The sequence below is a fragment of the Heloderma suspectum genome, chromosome 2, assembly GCF_057233095.1.
Source record: "Heloderma suspectum isolate Gila_16-S chromosome 2, 16-S_ref, whole genome shotgun sequence".
NCBI lineage: Eukaryota > Metazoa > Chordata > Lepidosauria > Squamata > Helodermatidae > Heloderma > Heloderma suspectum.
Window position 1 is genome coordinate 100,678,790 of NC_139459.1, and position 21,249 is coordinate 100,700,038.

Consider the following 21,249-nt stretch of genomic DNA (forward strand, 5'->3'; position numbering starts at 1 on the left):
ACAGAGACATGCATATGTTTAGCTGCTTCTCCAAAGAACTCCCACAGCTTCAAGGTGTAAAGGTAAGGCAGGTTACCTGTTCATGGATTTTACCCAGTCAGCTCTCTTTCAGGTTCATTATCCCTTGATATGGGCAAATTAACTAGCTTCAAAACCTAATGGTTTTATGAAAGCAATGGATTACTCTGAGAGGAAGGGTTGCACCCAATGGTGTCGTTCTGTCAGCAGAACAGACACTGCTAGTGGGTGGAGTTACCCCTCCTGCCCCCTGCATGCTCTCCAGTTCTGCTCTGGAGGATTAGTGGACCCTCCAGAGCAGATGTGAGGGGCTTCAGTAGGGGCGAAGTCAAGGGAAATTCCCATTACACAAGCAGACGTCTGCTCGTGTAATGTTAAGTTTCGCCCATAAGGACCCTTGGGAAAGGGAAAGTAACTTGGGACAGATTACCATAAAAATAACCTTTGAGCTGATATCACAGTTTACAGCCAGTACACAGAATATACATGCAGCTTAGAGCCTGCTTTAAATTGTTCCCATGACAGCCTTCTTCATTAGGCAAATCATTTGTGTGCAGTGGAATGTGCTGGACTTGTCTCTACGTTGATCTTCGTTGTTAATATCTAGCCTGTTTGACTTAACTGGTTAAGAACAACATTTCCATTTTGGAGACACAAATGCCTGTCAGCCTGTGGTCAGACACATTTTAGTTGATTCACTTTACTGTTCTTCTGTCTTATCCAGTTTTCTAGCTATTTAAGGGCCAAAAGAGACATGATGTTAAATGTGTGAATGTATTTAATGTGCCTGTTCTTTCCATTAAACATATAAAATTGCCATGGAAATTAGGAGTGATTGGGGTTGTGGAGTGCTGAGATGGGAGTTAACCCTTTCCTCCTGAAACCACACATACAGAGCTGCTTTTATCAGGGTGGCCACTTACACACTGCCAAAGAGAAAGAATAAAGGAAATGCATTACCAAAATAAGGACACAGATTTGCATATAACTTGCATATGCTGATTTATACATGTAGGTGCAAATTTAGAAAGAATGACTAATTTAGCTAGAAATGCAATAACGGATTAAGCCCCCCGCCCCCTCTCACTGTCCAAATCCTAATTGGGGGGGCCCTGCAGCTGCTGTTAAATAGATGGGGGAAACAAGATGTGTTAAATCTGTTTTGGTCCTAACCGGCATGCTTCCCAAAGCAAGACCCAGCTGGCTTTTCTGTTGAGTCAATGAAGAGGCCCAAGCCTTGCATTTGCTCTGCATGAACTCTGTGTGTGCCCATATTGCATGTCCCAGAATCCTCTGTGACGCACCAAAGATTCCATTACCATGGCCGGTGCTTAGGAGTACCTCAGCAGACCAATCAGCTATGAAAGTGTGGAGGTGCAATCCAGTTTCCCCAATCCTTAAGTTTAAAACATGCAGGACCAATGTTCGATAGCTTGTCATTGCTCTATGTTACAGGAAGCCAGATTCCGGCTGAACATCAGGAAAATCTTCCTGACTGTTAGAGCAATACGACAATGGAACCAATTACCTGGGGAGGTGGTGGGCTCTCCCACACTGGAGGCACTCAAGACGAGGCTAGACAGCCATCTGTCAGGGATGCCCTGACTTGGATTCCTGCATTGAGCAGGGGGTTGGACTCGGTGGCCTTGTAGGCCCCTTCCAACCCTACCATTCTATGATTCTATTCTATGATTCTATGCCTTCACAGCAGCAGTATGAGTTATCTACAGATGGGCCCATTTATGTATGTATGTATGTATATATGTGCATTTCTATACCGCCCAATGGCTGATGCTGTCTGGGCAGTTTGCAAAACAGGCTAAAGACATAAAATATAAGAACGTCAGCGCAGCTGTGGACAACAATCCCATGGCTTCCGTGTCAGTTATGAAAAAGGACTTGGAAATTCAGCTGCAAGCTCTTAATTATCTAGCTCAGGAGTGCAGACTGTAGACTAGCGAGATCAACTTCATTTTTCACTACAACCTTGAGGTCCACAAAGCGGAGCCAGGTGGAAAAGGGTGGCTCACGAAGGGGGCTATAGAACTGAGGAACAAAGTGCCTCTGAGATCATGCTCAGCCCGGGAATTAGTTTTCAGTACCAGAACTGGAACTTGCAGACAAACCCTTTTGCAGTCATATCCACTGCTGTCCCCACCCCTCCTCATCTTACTTGATTTCAGCAGCCTGTTTTAGGAGAAAAGGGGCTTTTTTGTTGTTGCTTTTGTTCAGGCATTGGGAGTTGCGAGCCCTTGCTGATCTACCGCAAGTCACCTGGAGAGCTAGTACCAACAGATCCCAGTCTACCTTCTTCCTGCTCCTGGTCTAGCTGCCCATCTCCAGCTTATTACAATATTGCTTAAAGCTGGAGATGGGCAGGTAGACCAGGAGCAGGTCCTCTTCCCGAGCCACCCTTTTCCACCTAGGAAAAATGAAGTAGGTCCTGCTAGTCTGTGGTCTGTGCAAGACAATTAAGAGCTTGCAGTTGTGTTTCTATGTGTCATTAAATGTTTGTCCATAAGCATTCAATACTTTATCTGAGAGACTGCTCAGTTTCACTTTTTTCAGGGCCTAGTTCCCAGTCAAGCCAAGGCAGAGGTGGGGTCTGAGCTCTAAAACACAAAGCCACTCTGTTGAACCCAATAAAGATGATGGTAGACAGCAATTTGACTTGCAGCATGGAAACCTCCCAACTAAAAAATAATAATGGAAAAATAAACCTAAATAAAAATTGGGATGGGCAGGGAGCCTGGTGAAGGCCAAGAGAAGTCTCTGCAGACACACTGGTGGAGACCCCAAGGCTACTTGGTAGATGCTGAACAGGAAATTATCATAACAGACAGTTTGCAGACTATAGCAGATGGTGCCAACCTTGCCTTTTCAACTTTTTTTTCAGAGATGCACTGATTTCCAGTCTTCATTTTTACTGGAGCTGCAAGTATTAGTTGGTGAATTCATGCAAATAACCAACCAAGACTTAAATCTCAGGTTAAACCTTACTTCCCAGTTCATTGGTGAGCCTAACAACAAACACAGACTTTTGAGTTCAGGATTTTTGCATCTGCCACCATGCAGGGTACACAAATGTGCTGGATTACATCTCCCTGTATCAGATGAGAAGGGGAGTTAAACATGGCTTTTCTTTCCAGTTTATAGCCAAAGCTGGCACACAATGAAATGAATGGATTTTGATTTCAGGCTGAAACTGTGGCTTTCATCTAAAAATAAGAACCAAGACAACCGAAACCAGACAGCGCTCATCTGAAATCAGTGTCATTGTGTTTTAAGTCTGGTCTGGATTTTCCACAACAGTGGGTTTGTGTTTTTTTGTTAGTTTTGAAGCCTTAGTGAGCGTATGTCTTATCATCGGAGAAAATATTCTATCATCCAATTTTGATGAAGAAAAAAATATTGATGGCAGCCTTCTATTGAAAAGTGAGAGATAACTTTATTAAATTACGCCAGGGGTGAGGAACCTCTTTCAGCCCAAGGGCCGAATTCAATTTCAGCGAAGCACTCAGGGGCTGCATTCCAGTGGTGGGTACAGCCAAAAGGGCAGAGCCAAAAATACCAGCGTATTGTGGTTTAAAGCTCTTACTGCCAATACCTTAGGAGAAGCATTTCAGCATTTTAGAATGGGGGGAACAATCTATGCAAAAGCTGAGAAACCACCAAATGATAGCTGGTGTGGGGTGTGGGCACATTGGGCCTCCAGGCCTAAGATTATATGGTAACTTAACTTATGATTATATGGTAACTTAAGGAGCAATCCTATCTAGTTACGCAGCCGCCTCCGAACTCGGAGGCAACCACCTATCCAAAGCAGGGCAGGAGAAGCACAGAGGAGATCGTTCCCTCCGCGCTTCTCCTGCCCTGCTTTTTCGGGTAGACAGCCAATTGCGGCTGTCTAGCTGCGGGAGGATGGAGCAGGGAAGGAGGCTGCTGTATGACACATAGGATGTGTCATACAGGCAGTTAGGCTCTCCCCGCCCCAGAACACCCCCAGCCACACCCGTTTTCAGCCACTCCGTGCTCCTCTTGCGAGCACGGAGGATGTGGCTGTTCTGTGCTGCCTCCGAGGCAGCGTGGAATTGGGGGGAGATCAGTTCTCTGGGAACGAACCTTGGAGCGTGGTCGGTTCCAGGAAAACAACATATCCTATGGCCGTCTAGCCGCTGTCTAGCAGCCATAGGCTTGCTCCCTTACGGAACTATCTTATTCAGGAATCTCTAAATGGTAAGTCACCAAGGTTTTGCAGTACCAGTTAAGTAAATCTTGACCAATTAATCAGTTTAAAAAAAAAAAAATAGTCAGCATGCGAGCTTTTATCAGCTTTATATACATTGGCAAATGTCTACATATGAGGGCAAGAGCCATCTACCTCTGATTGGAAGCCTGCAATGCAAACCTGTGTTGCACCTGATCCCGTGGAGTTCTGAACTGATGAGGATGCATCATCGGTGGCACAATTAAGTATAATGTGAGAAAAAGGAAGCATCTACTTCGGATTGAAATAGACTCTGAAGGTGAGGGATGAGAGAGGCAGTGTAAAGTTCTTGAGGAAAAGTGACATTGGAAGGGGCTGTTGATGGAGAGAGCTTGTCTGCATTATTATCATTGCAATAATCACTTTGCATATATGGGTGGGGAAAGTACAGGGAAATGTACTGTTTGTATAAATTACTATTTTAATTATACCCCCTTCCCCATTTCTTTTCAGAAGTAGCACACTGTCACAATATGCCCCAAGGAAATATGGATTTCAATGTTCTGGCTAAACAGATGAAAAAGCTAGCTTAAATATTATTTCCCCACCATCTTTGCACAGATGGGATCAGAATTCCACACCCAGTATTGTGGATTTGCAGGTTGCAAACAAAGCATACTCAAAAGTTTCCTCATTTGTAAAGCACTCCAGTGTCTCAGCTCTGGCCTAGCTTGCAGCCCTTCCTCTTTTCCACACAGATTTCTCTTGAATTTGTGCATCTCACGGCAGGCACGTTCCTAGATCTTGCGTGCCCTCTACTAATTTTTTGCATCGTTGTTGCTAGGGCGCTGTCACAGACATGCTCCTGTGTCTTAAAATTCGTGGTGCTGCTACTTGCATGTATGGTCAGGCCTTGGCTTCTTTGTGTGGCCCAAACTATCCTGGAACAGCTTTCTGGACTTCATTCCTAATTGATCATGCCCTCTCCCCCCAGCTGCCGCCTTATTCCCACTTAGTATCTCATTAAATCATTTCCTGTTAATATGGGCATCCGGTGTATCATTGTCATCTCTCATTTTTCATCCATCGGCCAGAGGAGCAGCAGCTGCAGGGAGCTTGTTTCTTCCTCTCTGTCAGAAAGAACCCTTGGCTGCAACTGCTAGTGCCCTGAGACTGCATGGTGGAAGGGAAACACACACTGGCCTCATCCACTCGCCAGGGGACTAGGGGTGGATAGATCGTGAGGGTTTGGGAAGCTGCTTTGAGGATCGTTCAGTCCAAAGACAGGATAAAAGTTTAAATAAATAATTGAAACCATGTCCATCTACCTGCCCAACACTCCTAGGCCCCACCTACATGAGCCTTGTACTCCGGGGCGGCTGTGAGTCGAGGTGCCTCGGGATAGATGACGCAGTCGCCACTTCGCAGACAGCCGTGGTGTTCTCCCAGAAACTGCGGATTTCCGAGGTGGCGTTTTGCTGTGATTTTGGGGGGTTGCTGTGGGTTTCCCCGCGGTTGCAGGCCATCCGAACCGACTTCACATTTTGCGGTGAGCATGTTGTAGGCATGCATAGTGCTTACGTTGCTCTGTGACACCCCTTTACTCCCCCCATCCCTTTGCAGCTGCACAGTTACAGAGGCACAGAGAGGCATTTTCAGTTATTTAATCACACTTCTGCACATTTTTGCAGCTTCATATCTTTGCATGGTTGCTTTCGGACTCGGTGCCCAAGGGCTGGGGGGAGGGTCTTGGGGGAGGCTCATCTTCGCTCCGGCCACCATTTCGGAGAGATGGGTTGGCACGTACTGCTCACACTTGCGTGAGTGCGACCATTGTGAGAGTCTTGGGCTGGGGAACTGACAAACAGATGGCTTGGAAATGAAGGAGCACAGAACAACCAATGTTTAACTAATAAGGGAAGGAAAGACACAACAGAACCCCTAAAATACAAAACAGCCAATGAAGTGTTGCACCCCCACGGTCACGAGACTGCACAGCTGCGCATTTAAGTATAATGGCGAAGGGGGGGGGCACTGTGAGTCTGTTAGGGAAGCCCGCAGTAAATCGCAAGTGTATCGCAGGGGATGCTCGTTCGAAGCCGCATTGCTGCACAGTTGTGACGGGGTGGCACCTGAAAGCGGTGCCATGTGGATGGGGCCCTGTTCTGTGTGTCTTTGCAACCTCATCCCTAGCCTTTGACTACCCATATTCCTCCCTGAACTGTCCTGCACACCTTTCAAATTGCATGGTATCACCTCCTCTCCTACATCATAAGACCAATGTATTTAAATTCATGTCACCCCTGCAGCGATTCATGTATTCTCCTCAACTGTTCCCTGCCTTCATATCTTCTCCACAGATCGTCTCTTCTGTCTGCCTGCTCTAGGTCGATTTTTAGTCTATTCTGCTCAAATAATCTCTGCCACCAGATCCTACCATTCCTCTTGATAGTCACTGTACTGTTAATCATTATCAGCAAATAACTTATTACGTGGAGCGTTCCTATGGATCTGTGCAGCCAGCTCAGCCATTACTTTGAACAGGAGTGGAATTGCTGCTGTTCCTTGATGTGCTCCTGCTTTGACAGGGAGGTCCTTAAACCTACCATTCCGGAGATGTATCTCTGTTCTTGAACTCGTTCACATTGAAATGCATGATAGTACAATTTCACTTATCCAAAGGCAGGGAGGAGATTCAAAATGATAAAATAGTTCCGAAAACTGCTGCTGCTGCTGCTATTGCCTATTACACTGATAAAGCTATATAGGAAACGCGTAACAGGCTGAAGAACTGCATCCATTTTGAAATGGTAACATCAACACGAGGTGACTTTTCTCCAATATGTGCATGTGGTGAGCCTTCCTTCTGCATACACCATCATGAGATCTAAGATTTAGCACAGCCCACAAAACTATAGTTTTCATTGGATCTTTGGGCTATTATTAATGGCTGCTCTGCAGTGGGGATTTGTGCTGTGTGTTCATCCTTTCCTCTGGCCCCATAGGTCCTGACTAAAACACTCCATTGAAGCTGCTGTTTGGCATGGGATGGAAGCTGCCAAAAGATTAATGTAATGCAGAATTACATATTGAACGTAACGCGTATTTAAACCCTGTATCCAACTGAGTTCAACAGGATTTCAAAACAGACTTACTAGGGAGTAAGTCCCATTCAGCACAGTGGCACTCACTTCTGTGTAAACATGCATAGGATTATGCTACATGTGTTTAAGAGGGCTTAGATGGCACATGAAACAGGAACAAGAGGGCAGCACCCTAATGTGATCCTGAGCAATGACTTCTGTGGATGAACAAAAACCTGTTGAAGATATTGCAAAACTACCAATGCTCCTTAGACAGAGTGCATCAGGGTGGGGGCGTGGGGGGATGGCGAGTTCTCATTAGGGAACTAGGTAGCAAATGTAAAGGAAGGTCTGTTATCAGGGGAGCAGTGGCCAATCTGAAGTTTTCCAATCTCCAAGACCAACCTCCAATGGAAGAGAAATATCTGCATCTCAAGAAAGAAGCGAGACTCAAGTAGGCTTGCACAACAGTGGTGGCACACTGGGCCGGCAAGTGGTACTCTGTGTTTCCTATACTCTCTTTCTGTAACACCGAACAGTTTGAACTGCCATCTTGCACGATATGATTTGGGGCTGAAGAGTAGTGGGGAAGAGTATATTAAGTTAAGAACTTTTTCAGGTGGTAATTTTTTTGTGCAGTACAGGGAGTTTTGGAAAATCACTTGCCCATGAATTAGGGAACGCTTAACAACTCTCAGATAAATTTGTATTAAGCTTAACTTTTTGGCTCACACCCAGAGTCATTTTATGTAAGCAAGCACTACCAGTGCTAATGGAATAGCACAAAGAGAGAGAGAGAGAGAGTGTGTGTGTGTGTGTGTACGTATGGATTATTTTTGGTTTCCACAGAAATAATTATTTTGGAGGTGCATAAAGCAATGCTCGTCTTACTATTGGCTGCTTATTTCAAACCAATCTGTGAACTTATTTCAAATCAGTCTGTTCCTAGTCATGTGTAACTCTCCCCACCACCCATTCTTATCCCCAGTTTGCCATCTCTCAGATTCATCCTTTTTTATTCCTCCTTATCATGCCCAAACCTCCCTTTTTCACCTCCATTAGCCTGCTGTCCCCACCTTTCCTAAGTCCTTTTTCTTCTACCCCTTTTATCCTATGCTGACTTTGCCCTCCCTGGCTCTAGAAGCTGAACAGGGCAACCAAAAGCAGGCATAGATCCTTAGCATAATAATAGTTCAACCAATGGTAGCCAGAAACCTTCTGCCTACCCTTCTGTATGAGCACCAGTTGACAAAACCTCCCAGCCCCAGTAACAAAGCATCAAGGGAAACAGTTAAGTATTCCAGTGAAGTTAACCATCTGTATGAGGAGAAGCAGAAGTTGGGGGAAGCTAACTAAGGCTATAAAAGTAAAATAGGCTTGCGAGGGAGCCCAGTCCTATGAGCTCAAGGGGAACCCCCACTGACATCTGAGCTCCAGAAACAAAGCATCAAGGGAAACAAGTAGACCAGCAAGTTAAGCACTTGAGCAAGGAGAAGGTAAGTACTACCTATGCATTTAATTAATTAAGCAGCAGGCTGAATGGGGTGTGCTGCAGGGGAGGATCCCCCAAAATCGGGCGGAGGAATGTTTTGCAAGCAGAGCCCTTCCTCTTATTCAAGGTCTGTCCCTCTTGCAGAAGGCATATCTTGGATGCTTCCCCTAGGGTACTGCTTGCAAGGAAATAAATCCCAGGGGCAGGAGAATGTATGTGTGTGTGTGGTGGGTGGGTGGGTAATCCTATAGAAATGTACAACTCAGGAACTGAATTCTAAGGGAGGGGAATAATCCTTGAACTGAATGAATCCAGTCTGCTGGTATTTAGGGCTCCTTCACATGGAGTTTTTATCTTGCTATTGAGATTGCTCACTCACGGAAGTTTGTGGGTCCTTTTCATGATGTCATCAACCTCCAGGGCACAGCCAGAGGTATTTTCTGGTGATTCTATCTCAGAAAGATCTGGAAATAACAAACTACCTTTTTTTAACTCAGAATGTTATGCGATTAAAACAGCCACTAGATGGTGCTGTTTCACTGAGGCCTATGGAACCTTGAAAATTAAAGCTTCCCCCCAGCCATCACATGGTCACTGGGACCCTGCGATAAATGTGGAAAGACCCCAGAACGGGAGGATGGGGGGTTTCTTTAGTGTAAAGGCAGACAAAGTATCAAAAAGGTAGCAGAGCAGCTTTCAAACTGACCTGTGGAGGAAAGCATCCAGTTCAGGATGAGTAATTTCTAGGGGCTGAGGATGAAAATTCTCCAAATTGGACAGTATAGAACTAGGCATGGAACTGTGCCTCCTCCCAGCATGGGGACAGGGACCCAGTCTGCCCCTCACCCTGCTGCTATCTCTGATCTGAGATAGCAAGTGCCCCTTGGGTAAGTCCCAATGCCTAGGCCGCCCCACTTCCCTGCTGTTACCTCCAATTTGAGATCGGAGATAACAGTGGAGTGCACCAGCAGAGGAATTCCGCTGTTATCTCAGAGGAGAGGTAGCAGCCGGGGATGCCCTTTGAGGGGATCCCTGTAGGAGCCAGGGCTTGGAGCCTAAACCCCACCTCCTGGAGGAACCCCAAAAGGCTGCACAGGATGGATTGTGGTGCCCCATGGTCCGGAGGTCCTGCACCCCTGCCTTAGACCTTTTAGACTTTTGTAGTCCAATACTGTGCATGTTTACTCAGAAGGCTTGCTATATTCAGTGGGGCTTACTCCTAAATAAGTGTGCATTGGATTGCAGCCCTTGCCTTTTTATTCTGTTCTGCTGGATTTAAATAATATTTTTGAGCTAGATCCACTTAGTCACACTTGAGTCCCATTGAAATCAATGAGACAAGTTAGTCATGACTAATTTAAGGCATGTCTAACTGCAACAGGATGATCCAACTCTTTGATTTCATTGTTGTTGTGAATACCCTGGAAGTCTTTAGACTTAAAAGCAAGATATTCACTGACTAGGATGGATAGATGGATGCAAATATTGATTCTCCTCTAAATTTTCCAGTATAGCAAAGTGATTTTGTGTGGGTTAGTTACTCATTAATAACCATTACCCATTCTGTAATACTCACAGTGAGGCTGGGTAAACTAGTGTGATCGTAAGTGGTACAACAGAGCTTGATTTCATTGCAATTCAAAATCCAAGCACCTCTTGCTTTGAACGGTTCAAGTATCTCATTTTGGCTGATATGGAGAGAAGAATGCCATCTTCTGAATGAAAGCCATGACAAAGCATAGATCTTGAAAGTCTCTTCCTTCAAGACACATACTCCATGCTTCTTCAGTTACACTGAAGTATTGTCCACTTCATACTATATACCACCAAGTGATCCCTTAAGTACTGCAGCATGAAGGCGTAAGAATTACCAGTGGATAAAGAAAACTGTTCTTGCAGCATGGCTACAAAGAGAGTGGTTCACTAAATATCACATTCCTCATACTACACAACCCCAAGGTGATAGGTTTCAAACTGAAACAACTGTTAGAAACGAGAAAGAGAAGTGAGTCACTGGGTTCCAGGCGGAGAGCTCCTAACGCTGCCAGTCAAAAAGCATGTTTTCCTCCATAATGGGGTGTGTGTGTGTGTGTGTGTAAAGAAAAAAAGACAGAAGACACAGTGATAAAACATGGGAGGGTTACAAATGGAAGATGACTTTATTTGGACCACCACCCCACCAGTGAAATTCTGTGAATGAGACAGGTTGATGGCACAATAAAAGCCTAATCTGGAAGAACCTGTAGTCTGACAGCACAATTACAGGCATGTCTATTCAGAAGTAAGTCGCTTGATGTTCAGTGGGTCTTACTCTCAAGGAAGTGTGCACAGGATTGCAGCCCAGATCTAAAGAAAAGAATGGCAAGTACTTTGACATTTATTCATATAATTAACATTCCATAAACCTGTCTAACTATTTTAAGAAAAAGGAGCTCAGAGGGTTGGCTGCAAGATCTGCCTTTTGTGAATAGAAGGACTCAGCTCAGAGAAGGGGCCTTCCTTGCCCCCACACATGCCCACAACACAGCAGAGTCCCCTGACCTTCTGTGTATCATTTTCAGGGGGCTAGAGGGGCTTCCGTGGAGAAGAGGGGAGGGCAGTATGCTTCCGCCAGCCCAGTTGCATGTGCCTAAACCCAGGCACATGGATTCAACCCAGAGTAATGATGTGTGAGGAATTTGCAATGAAAGCATTTCAAGGCTGGAAGCCCTGTACGAAATTAGAGAGGTGGGAGAAAAGCTGTCTAGCACAAAAGTCTCTCGTTGTTGCTGGAAACACATACATGAAGGCAGATACATGAAGACATGAACACAAAGTGAATTTTTATTTTTAAGTTCCTCTCAAGATAGAAATGTTAATATTTTTATGTGGATTATAAAATGTATAAGCATTTTTTTTACCAACGCTGATCATTTTGGAGCATTCTTCAGACACTCTTAACATATGGGTGGCCAATCTGTGATGCAGGCCAGAAGAGTTTGACACCCCTGGACAGGAAGGGCCAGTAGGTCTCTGTATGGCATCAGGCCTGTTTTCTAGCCTTCCTCCAGCATTGCACTACTGCCTGCTTCTTGGCTCATAGATTAGAGGCAAAAGCATCCCAAAGCATGGACAAGGGGATGCATATGGACTGCGGTGCACATGACAGTGGCACTATCATATATTTTTGATTTGACATGTTGCATGCTTGCCAGAAAATGGACCCACCACCACCTTAACACACCCTTTTCTCTTATATCTTTGTCAAGGCCTTGTACAGCTCAAGTATAATTTCCTCCTCCTTGTCCTTGTCTTTCAACCTGATGCTCTTAGCCAGGGCCAGCCCTACCATTAGGCAAAATGATCCAACCATCTGGGGCAGCAGTGGTTCCCTTGCCTGCCTGGGTCTTAAGATCCTCGAGAGAGGCCCTTCTTTTGAGACTGCCACGGTCAGAGGTGCGTTGGTGGTGACGCAAAAGAAGGTGGCTGCTCCCAGGTTGTGGAACTCCCTGCCGAGGGAGGCTGGGTCTGCTCCCTCTTTGTTGTCCTTCTGCCGGCAGGCAAAGACCTTGTTATTCAAGCAGGTCTTTGACATGTAAGTGGGTTTGGTGGGTTCGATGGTGTTTTTATTCTGTTACTGTTGCATTTTTCATTGTGTTTTAATGCCTTTGTTTAATTATCTTTTTAATCAAGTTTTATATGTGATTGTAAGCTGCCTTGAGTGCCATTTTTCTTGGTAGAAAGGCGGGGTTCAAATAAAATAAATAACTAAATAAATTCCTTCTAAGCCCCCAAGCAATTTCCCTCTGTTGGGGGACACAGCTGTGTGTCCCACATGGCCTGTCTTACACCCCGTAAACTAGCCTGCTGCCTTCAGGTATCCTGTCACTAGTGTTTAAGCAAAATTCAACTGCCAGTCCAGTTTGCTTCTGTACACAGAAGGGGGATGATGCCATCTTTGTCCTTTGCCTCAAGCATCAAAATGTCTTGGGCCGGCCCTGATCTTAACCCCATATAGAATTCTAGAACTAGAGAATGCCATAACAACACAACCCCACCTAAGTTAACCTTGTGTCACATGATTAGGGACATTCACATGTAAGGAGACCTAAAACATTTTGGTGCCTGAAGGAGAAACTCCAAGTCCGGCAGCAGACAGTCTCATTAAAAATCGTCGCTGATAATTGGCTGCTTTTAAATGGCACCCAGAATCTGCTTGACTTGGTAGGGCTGGCTAAGATCAGCTGCCACCACAGATCAACCTGCACACTTCAGAACAGATGTTGCCATAACGTTAAAGTAAGATACACATCAGTTAGTATCAAATACTTTCTGAGGACTGTTATGTGAGCATGCTATGAAGGGAGGCAAAAGGCTAACCAATTTAACATGAGGGAAAATTCATTCCTGACCTCTATATTTTTCAAAGGACCTACCCTTCTTGGACACTGGTCTTCCCCAAATCATCTTGCTCTCCTTTTGTTTCCTCCTCCCACATGAGGCAGCTCCTTTTGAACTAAGCAAGTGCTCCCTGCCTCCCCCCTCCTTGAATTTGCCAGCCTTCTTATCTTTTCAACTTCCTCTTCAGGACACACTTTTCGAAGATGCTTTTCCTGCACCACCACACATGGGTGTTGTTGGAGGATGGTTTGAGTTCACACACACACACACACATTTCCTATTAGGCCACCTTCCCCTTTGCTGTACTTGTCACATCTTGGGAATCCTTCTGGATAGCCCTCAGTGAACAGATGGTGTTAAATATTAATTGGAAATAAACATTAAGTTTAAGAAAGCTATTACACAGTCTCGCATCAGTGAAATGTGTCAATACAATGAGGTTTGTTTGTTTGTTTTTATTACAATTATTTATATCCAACCTAACAAAATAAAAATCCTCCCAAGGCAGCTTACAAATAGGTCAATGCTATATTAATAAAACCCACTGTAACCAATATTAAAAATAATATGTAAGGATCCATCCCACAGGGCCATTAATGGTATAAAGCCCTGTGAGAGAAGTGAGGAAGCAGAAGTCCGGCTGGAGTAGAGACCTGAGGTGTTCTCTGCCTGCCTGCCTGCCCCCCCCCCTCTCCTGGAATCGTTCCCACAGGGCAGTTGGTGGTAATGGCCCTATGTGGGGAGGGGGACAGTCCAGCTGGAGAAGGGGCCTGAGGTGATCTTCACCTGCCCACCTCCCTCCCTCTTCAGAGCACACTAAGTTGTGAATGCTTAGGGCATGGTCTTAAGTATGGCTGTGCACCACTTTGGTTCTGGATCCGAATTCCAAAGTGAAGTGGGGTGAATGGGTCGGGATCGGGTCCGGATCAGTCTGAATCAGGTCGAATCAATTCAGATCAATCCAGACAATTCTGAAGCCCAGACAGCCTGTCTGGGAAATGTAACTATTTGTTTAAGATTAAGGAGGGAGAGAGGAGGAGTTGAGAGGGGGGAACTCAGCCTTGGCAACTGACATCTCTAGGTGCCAATAGGGTTGAACTTTTAACCCAGCAGTCTCCAATCACTGAGGTGGAGGAGGAGTTGTATATAACAGGAGGTTCTGCTTTCCTTTCCCAGCATGAGAGCTGGTAGTAGGAGAGTTCTTTGTTGCCGAGGGCTTGTTGGATTGTGCTAGTGCAGCTTTACTTGTTTGTTCTTCCCAGTACCTAGCCCTTCTCCATTCCATTTCTTAGTCTTCCCTTTCCCTTAAATCCTTCTTCTAGATTCTTAAAAAAAACAAAACACCAAAAACATTTTTTTAACCCTTTCTCTTCTAGGTGTCAGGATTCAGTTTGTTTCCTTGCTTCGTTTATTGCTTGTTTTTCACCCTCCCCACCTCCGCCCTTCTCAATTACTATTCCTTCCCTCCCCATTTTTCAATTCTTCATCTATATTCTTGTTTTTAAAAAACACACAAAAAATAACCTTTTGGGTTAGGCTTTAGATAGTGTGTTACTCCCCTTCCCCCCACCCCTAGCTAGTCTAGGTAGTTTTTTTCTTTCTTTCTGTACCTGCTTTTCTTTTGGTCATGTGTGAGTGCAGCATACACATTACTGTACACAGTCAGTTTGTGGCCACAGCAGTACACTAACACACAGTCCAATACATACTGTGGGGCAAAGCACCACACAATACATAATACGAAATATTTAGGGGTACCACCACCCGTGATGCTGCTCTTGGCAGGGGCAGAGCTGGGTGTGGGCGAGGTGCTGGTGGGACCAGCAGCACCAGCACCAGGCTAGCTCACCAAAGAAGTTACACCTACTCACTTTTGCTGATTTTCCAAGACACTTTGCCTGTCACTTGTTTTCCCTTGTGTACGTCAAATGACCTTAAGAATATGATCAGGCTTGGCTATATGCATTAAAAAAAAAAAATGTTTGCTTCATCTTACTCTTCCTTTTACAAATGAGGAAAAGGGCTTCCAAAATGATCACGGGGCTAGAACAACTCCTCTATAAGGAAAGGCTTCATTATTTGGGCTATTTAATTTAGGAAAAAAAGCAAATAAGGGAGAGGTCTTTAAAATTATATGGAGTAGAGAAAGTGGAGCAGTGCAATAAATAAGCTCCACTGGGTTCGGTGTGACTTATTCCCAGGTAATGTGTATTGCAGCCAAAGAGAGATTTAACGTTTTTCTTCCCTTAATGAGAAGAGCCTCATTCAACTTCATCCAGTGAAGCTGAATAGTGGCAGATTCAGGACAGACAAAAGGAAAGTACTAGGGGAGAGGGGTTATTTTGTACTTCAAAAAAACCTACACCAGAGATTGGGGATAGTGACCTCCTAAAAGTCACCTTAAACACCTTCTGATTAGGATCTCTAATCCCCTGTGTGGCTTGACAGGTTTTTTTTTATCCTCTTGTTTTAGTTTTGAGAAAAGGAAACTTTACACATGGCTAGCACAAAAGCCATTGGACTTAACTGTCTGAAATTTGTCAGGTTCAATCACCTCTATAGGGGCTGCTGAATCCTCCTTCAGTCAACCCACAAGGGGCTGCCATGTCACCAAATTCCATGCACTTATTTGGAAGAACAAAAAAATTATAGCTCTTTGCTTTGACAGATTATCTGGGGAAAAAAGCAGATTTTACATGTAGCTACCACAAAAAGGACTGGACCTATCTGTCTGAAACTTGGCAGTTTCAATCACCTCTATAGGGGCTGCCAGTCCTCCAAATTACATGTATTTATCATTAAAATTTAAAAAGTTGTGGCTGTTTCTGTTTTCCAATAAAGTCAATGGGAAAAGGTAAAATCTGAATAATTTGGATCTCCGAATCTTGATTTGAATCCAGGGTCTGAATCTTGATTCGGATCTGGGGTCTGAACCAGGATGTATCAGGTCCAAATTAGTTCAAAGCAGATCAGGGTTCAATCTGAAGACCCAAACTGGCCTCCGAATTGGGCTGGGGGGTCCATGCACAGCCCTAGTCTTAAGGCACAAGAGACAGCCACCTTACTGAAGCTAAGCAGGTCTGGGTCTGGTCAGTGCTTGGAGGTGAGACCTCCTGGGAACCACATGTAGCCACCTTGAGTTCCACAGTGGAAGAAAAGTGGGATATACATGTGATAAATAGATAGATATATCTCAATCCCACTTTTCCACCAAGGAGTTCAGAGTAGTGCACGGAGTTCAGAGTAGTGCACAAAGTTCATTAGAGCTTCACAACTACCTTGTGTGGTAGGTTACGGTGAGAGGCAGCCGTTAGTTGCCTAAAGTCTCCCAGTGAATTTTATTTGAACCAGAGTTTCCCATGAATACTCAACCAATTCCACCACACTGGGTCTATGAGGTGGTCTTGGTTGAAATGAAGATTTAAAGTAAGGTGGATGCCAGTTTTGAGGGGGTTTCAGCAAAGTGCCCTCTGTTGGGCCCTCCTACATAAATAGGCCCCCAGCTGTGGACTTACTTGGTGGCAGTGGCAGACAGCAGTGAGCTGCCATTTAAAATTTCCCACAGTGCTGCTGAATGTGGTGGCTGCCTTAGGGAGCAGACACTGTGGGGTGAGGAACATCGCAACCTCCCTTAAATCCTTTAGCAAGCTTGCTGCCCTCAGGTGTGCTGCTCATTGCCCATATTCAACTGTCAGGGGCCTTTCACACAACACGCTAACCCACACTCAGTGACTTGTTTTGAACCATGGGTTGTTTGTTGAACTGTGGGTTATTGTGTTGTCTGAACACAGCCAGGGTGGCTTAACCATGAACTGTGGCTTATTTTCTCGACAAGCCACCTTGAGAACCCATGGTTTGTTGTTGGGTTAGCCAGGGTGATTAACAAGCCACACCGCATGGTTAACAAGCCACCCTGGCTGTGTTCAGACAACACAATAACCCACCCTGAAGAAAACGTGCTGCATTCAGACAACATGGTAACCCAGACAACACAATTCAGACAACACAGTTGAACCCACAATTCAACAAACAATCCAGAGTTCAAAACAACTCACACTCAACCACTGAGTGTGAGTTAGCATGTTGTGTGAACAGCCCCTCAGTCTAGTCAGCTTCTAGATGTGGTATAAAGCCTTTCATACATGATACACTGAAATGCCTGGCCAAGTACGCTCCCCACCCACCCCCAGCCAAAGACAATGTAGGAGACAGAAGATAATGGTTGCAAAAGTTGTAATGAGTCATTGAAGTGGGTAAGAATAATGGTGTCAGAGTGACTGAGACCTGCTGAGCAACTCCTTAAGGACCTCTTGCCTCCTTAAGAGTCCCACCATCCTTCTTTTAAACTTCCCCTTACCAATAATGTAGGATTTAGGCTTTAGACATGGGGTGATTGGTACTTCAGACACCTGAGTCTTAACCACAACAGATTACTGGTAAATTAAAGCAAGCAAATTACAATTAAAGGTATTTACAGAATAGAGTTGAGTGATACAAAAGGCATTAAGAGAAAATAAATGTTGCAAAAATGCAAGTTCCTCTACCCCAGCTGCACTTAGATTTCTCCAGGCTGCTTCTTCCTGTTCAGTCTTCAGGCTGTGGTGTTCCTCTCTCTCTGGTCTTCGTCCCAGTCTCACTTCCTCTCTTTCCCTGTATATCCCCTCCTTTCCCAAAACCAAAACTACTATTTCAGACCTAAAGAAATGAAACTGAAGTCAGGAAAATGAAACATAACCAGGGAAATGAAACTACTCTTCTCAGGGATACCACCCCCCCCCAACAGACAAACGAACAAATAACCCAGGCCTCTAGGCTTGACCATTTTCTTTTCCTTGCCTCTGTAGCCCTCAAACCTTCACAAATGGTCTGAAAGAATATTCTGTACTTTGCATCCATTTTGGCTTGGCCTGGGAAGAATCCAGCCGCCTGGTTGCCCAGCTGCCTAAAAAACTGCAGCCAGTGCCTACAGATACTTAGTTTCTTGTGTGTGTTTTCCCCTCATCCTTGCATATGGCTGGTGCCTAGAAATCTGAAGAAATGTACAACCTGCATTGTTTAACATAAATCTATTATATGCAGAAATGATGTTGGGGAAAGAAATATTAGAAAGAGAATTTCATATGTCACAAAACAACTCTGCTTCACTATTCATTACATTATTATCCACTTGCTTCCTATGAAGTTGAGTTCTACTATATTTAGAGAAATCAAGTGACTATTGTCATTTAGTTTAAGAGACAGAACTGGTAGTATTGCATTGCCAGTCTGTTATAGTTACTTTGAGATTACAACTACTTATTGTTCATTACATCCCAGTCCCCAACAATGTAGAAATTTAGAGGCCTTGATCACTGAAGGCCACAAGCGACAAAGTGGTAATTATGATGGAGAAGGATGTTTCATCCTCAAAACCTGGAATACTTTGTAGACTCTGGCCACAACTGAAGACTGAGTTCATTGTGCTTTACTCCATAGCTTCAATGGCACTTCAGTGCATCTAATCCTATTTGATTATGGTCACATACCTCCACATTCATGAGGGCTAGGCACTTATTTAAAAAGCTGATCTTTTAGGAATCCAAATATTGTGATAAATTCCATGAGCATGGAATTATAGGAGATGAATAGACCTAACTATAACCCCAAATGAATAGATCCAAGCCATGTGCCTGTAATGACATTGAGATATAGGAAACTCAGAACACTGCTTTAGACAACTACTTATTCTTCCTGTGTGGGAGAGCTAGTGGTATTTACTTTCTGTCTGTAATGGAAATTAGCTCATTCCAGTCAGTCTTTTTTCTAATGCTTGAGCTGCCTTCCAAGTTCCAACTTGAATTGCAAAATAAATAAATGAAAATGCCTTTGCTCTGAATTCATCAAAAGGGTAGCGTCTCTGCTATTTTCTTGCAGCTGATTACTAAAGACACTGACAACAAAGAGCAAGTTTGTAGCACTTCCTTCCCAGAGGGAATGGTGTGACACTAATGCAACTTGAATCCATTTTTATATCATGCGAAAAACCGTAACTCGCAAGGAGACTGTAAACAGGCTGTTTTCAAGGGAGGCAAGCAGATGTCACTTCCTACTGATGGTTAGTCTATCGTTCTTATTTTAAGAAAATATCATTTAGTGATATCACTGTTGTGTAATTTTTTTAGTTGGTCTTAATAAAGGTGTTATGATACTGCTACTGTTTGGATTCTATTGCCTGGCTTCCATTCCTATCAAACTACATACATTACTACAAATATTATTTGCATATGTATCCCATCCTTCCTCTGTTAAGCTCAGGAAAAGGGGGCAACAGCTGCAGATGCTTCCCCCCCCCATCCCGTCCCCAGCTATTCCTTGCTGTTTGGTGGAGTGGTGTGGAGGGGATCAAGAGGGGTTGGGAGGTTTAACCCTTTCCTCCCCTCACAATCCTTCCTCCCACACACCCTGGTGCTGCTATAAAGCTTAAGAAAAAAATTTAAAGCAACACGAGGGAGGGCAATCTACATCAGAATTGCAGGAGAGGAAGGCTTAAACCTCCCCCTACACTTCAGTTGATAGTCAGGGAACACTGTGTGTGTGCGTGCGTGCATATCAAAAAAGAAAGGGAAAAACGATGTATGAGTGACGATCTTCTATTTTTCTTCCATTCTTTCACACCCACATACACAGGAGGGTGATGTTGAACTTCTCTATTTCACACATATCAATCAACCCCCTATCTATACACACACAACACACTTTTTGATTAGATGGTATGTGTGTGAATTAATTCACGCAACCCCTCACTGCCCATCCATCCACATGTATTTACCACTCACCCTCCATCTATCCATTCACACAGCTGAGCAGTGAGGAAACAGCTAAGTAATGGGGAGGAAGAGGTGTGGCTAAGTAATGGGGAGGAAGAGGCGGGGCTTCAGAGTCCCTCTGTTCAGGGGATTGGTGGGTAGCACTGAGCAGCAGAGAAAGGAAGATGGGGCTGCAGATAAAGATCAATTGCAGCCCATTAGCTGAGCCGCATGGGTGTGTGTGAGGGTTTCCCTAAGCTTAAGAGCAGCAAGGAGGGAGGGTTACACCTCCCCTCCCCTGATTCCCTTGTGCTACTCAGCTGACTGGCAGAGAACAGCTGAGCAGCAAAAAAATTAGCCTGAAGCCCTGCTCCCTTCTCCCACTGATCAGCATGTGGGGATGCCACTGGTCACAAAAAATCAAACAGCGGAGTGCATGCAGCCTGAGGGCAGCAGGTTGTCCACTCTGAACTAGAGATAAAACAAAGGTCACATTCCTTGGAGACAATGTATATTGACCAGAGAATGTGCCTATTTCTTTTTGCTTCTGCCATAGTCACTGGATGCAAAAAATCCATAGCGCTAACCACACTTCACTGAAAATTACTTGCAGCTGGGTTTTTTTTTGTAAATCTCATTTAATAAGATCAGTGGGGTTAGTTCATAGCCTCCCCCTGCCCAAAGGTAATCTTTTGAAAAAGGTCTTTGAAAAAAATATGAATCAGACAGTGTAGCATTCCTCTCTTGTGCTTTTTATAAACCTTCTTCTGAGTATGGTGGTACTAATGATGATATTACTTGCCTGTCTTTTGAAAGCATTAAATTGAAGTGGCACGATGCATCTTGCAGCTTTTCTTCATTGATCAGTGATATAGTGGAGCCAGGGCTCACAGGAACACAGCACCTACACTTTATTTTATAAGCAGGGATGCTGATGTTATCTGCCACCAGCCCCACCCCACTTCCCTGTTCCCTCTGAGCTTAGCTGCAATGCTCACAGTAGCTGGGGGGGAATTAATTTTCCCAGCAACAATATATTGTTCCTATTGTAAAGCAAAGTATTTTGGAGGGGTTTGATCTTGGATGAGCAATTAAGACCCCTGGACTCTAAGGTCTTATAGGCCCCTTCCAACCCTACTATTATATGAAAAGACCTGCTCCTGGTGGAGATGAAAACTGCTAGAACTGGTTTTATGATATAGATCAGTACAGCTACCTGCATTTTTGACCTCTCCTTGGAGGTGTGGCTGTGGGGATTGTCATGATGAGTGCCTTCAAAATTTA

The 21,249-nt window shown here is 44.5% G+C and overlaps 1 protein-coding gene across 1 annotated transcript in view; it reads right to left on the reverse strand.

Annotated features, from left to right (window-relative positions):
* Window positions 1–10,935: 10,935 nt before the first annotated feature.
* GDA (guanine deaminase) overlaps window positions 10,936–21,249 on the reverse strand; it is a 77,155-nt gene continuing 66,841 nt past the window's right edge. Inside the window, exon 15 of the mRNA XM_084834303.1 lies at window positions 10,936–11,146. The gene's annotated coding sequence lies outside the window, so the exon portion shown is untranslated. The remainder of the gene's footprint in view (window positions 11,147–21,249) is intronic.